The sequence below is a fragment of the Amblyomma maculatum genome, chromosome 10 (genome assembly GCF_055883805.1).
Source record: "Amblyomma maculatum isolate TAMU_Amacu chromosome 10, ASM5588380v1, whole genome shotgun sequence".
Taxonomy (NCBI): Eukaryota; Metazoa; Arthropoda; class Arachnida; order Ixodida; family Ixodidae; genus Amblyomma; species Amblyomma maculatum.
This window is the reverse complement of record NC_139353.1, coordinates 152557654-152560094: the sequence shown is the minus strand read 5'-3', so window position 1 is coordinate 152560094 and position 2441 is coordinate 152557654. Positions and strand designations below refer to the sequence as shown.

Below are 2441 nucleotides of genomic sequence, written 5' to 3'. Positions count from 1 at the left end.
AGAGCCCTTCGCAGAAATAGGAAGCTACCCGCCGAAAAACCAATAGCATGCGTCACAATAACATTGTAATCAGACAAAAAGGGTCCTAGTGCCCTCTGTGTGTCCTGCTCACTCAATCTTCGTTTCCTGGACGGCGACAAAATCAAGCCGCCTGCTGATGAAAAGTCGACGAAGTTGCACCTGCTTCTGATGAGACCTAAAGCCTCCCACGTTCCAAAATAACGGCTTGAGGGGCAAGTTGGTGCTGCATCGTATTCAGAAATGTGGCGCAACAAACACAAACACAAGAGAAGATACACAACACACACGCACATTCAGCGGTGCAAACACTAGCTCCTCAGAGGTCGCCATGGTGACCACACAAGGACTAACTAGGCTTGCATTTGTCTCTCCGGAGACGGCGACGTCGCCTCCGGACCTCCACCACGACTGCGGGAACGCGAACGTTGGCACTTCCCCTTGTGTTTTGACGTGCGCCGGCGGCGGCGATGCTTCACGCTTACCAGATCATCATTTTCACTCGCGTCAGATGCGCATTTTCTCTTGCGCTGATGAAGATGCTCTTCAACAAGAGGGACGGCCTCAGCTGCAGGTAGAGTGGGCTGACCTGCAAGCTCTTCCTCGGCGTTGACCTCCGTGGCTGGAGTAACCGGGGCGGTATCTTTGGCAGCATTAGAACAGGTGGCAGGCTCCTTATCATGTGCCGGATTCGGCGTCTCATATCGAAGCAGCGTCTTACTTTCCTTGGAGTCACCTTGAGGAACAACCGTTGTATTAGCTGTGGTAGCCGTGTCCACAGTAGCAACTGAGAGGACACCAGCCGCGTCAAGCACTTCTGTGGCGTCCATAATATGCTCTTGTATGACGTCTTCCGGTGGCCGCACACAATGCCGCAACTTGTACGCATAGGTAACGATGCACTCTTCTACGGTGTGACCGAACCGTCGGCAGTCGTCACAATGCGGAGTACGGCAGTGCCTACGGATGTGGTCAACACGGGTGCATCGGAGGCAGAGCGGTGGCCTCCCTGGTATTAAAACAAGGCTCTGTATTCCACAAATAGTCAGTGCATGCGGGACGTCGCCAACGCCGACTCCTTCAGCGAGAGACACAACATCATCCCGGTTCAGCGTTCTCAAATCTTCCATATCCGCCACTTTAAAATTTTCCGTCGAAATGGAAGTCACCTTCCCGTACGCCTGTAGTGCCTCACGTATGAAGGCATCTTCCAAGCGTTCGGGAAGCCACAGAAGATTCAATTTCACCACGTTTTGGTTCTGGGTCCACAACGACACAACGGCGGCTCTTAACGACAAGATCACCGCAAGCCACCAATTTCTCTTTCGATTGTGCAGACTTGCAGGTGACCATCCATACATGAGACATTTGAAATTGGCCAATTGAACTAATTTCCTTGAGGTCCACAACATTCTGACGGGAGTCTCTGAAGTCTTGTGCCCGGTACGGGCGTCGGGCAAGGTCCGCATGCAAGAAAACGGAGTCAGCGACCAGCTTACCTGTTGGGAGACGGGGCAAAACAATCCGGTATTCATTGCTGCTGGCATTAGCCTGAGCAGTACCTCGTCCAGAGGCCGATTGAAGCCTTTGAGTTGAGAACATCGCGAAACGCAACCGCTTTGAACAGCGTCTTCGTCTTCTTCACTACTCTGTATACAGTGGCTTAGAGTTACAATGGTTGTTATTCAGTATGTGTAGCTAATTTTCCTTTTTCGTACTTCGTATATTTTTTTCGCTGTAGAGTTGATGGCCGTAATTCACTGATCGCCCTTTAAACACGCTGAATCTTTTTCCAGGCTATCACGATGGTTTACAAATGTCTCGTATTTTTATAATGCGTCGCTTTGTTGCAGGCAAACCTCAAGATATAATTTACTAGTGCTGATGTGTTTTTCATCGTCTACGAACGCTTGTAAGTTTTCCTACATACAGAGATATCCGGTGCACTAAATACTTTTAATTCAGGGCGTTTCAGCTTGACGTGCTACGAGTGGAGCCGCGACGTCAATGAATACACTTCCAATGAGCGGTCTCAATACGTAAACATTCGAGAACGCGTCGCCCGGTGCGCGGCTATCTGCGCGTCTTTCGATGGTCAGCGATGTTTGTTTATTTTATATCGAGCAGTTTTTTGTCATTGCTAGCGAAACGATACGTTCGTGCTTCCACTTTCGTGTTGAAGGTGGCAGATCTTCAGTCGCAGATATGAAGACGCACCGCAAGATCGTACGAGCTGCAGTGACTGTTGCACGCCCAAAAGCAACGCGACGCGCGTACATGCTTCCTAGTGCACACTTCAACGGCTTCGTATTTTCGAGGTATTTGTGAAACAATGCGTGTCTTCGTATAGAGAATAGTTCTATATGTTTGGTATCATGCTTATTTAGTGCGCTGGCGTGTCTGGCATGGTCATTCTGGTTGCG

The 2441-nt window shown here is 49.9% G+C and overlaps 1 pseudogene; it reads right to left on the bottom strand.

Annotated features, from left to right (window-relative positions):
* Positions 1 to 341: 341 nt before the first annotated feature.
* Positions 342 to 1978, bottom strand: LOC146177734 (uncharacterized; annotated as a pseudogene).
* Positions 1979 to 2441: the final 463 nt, after the last annotated feature.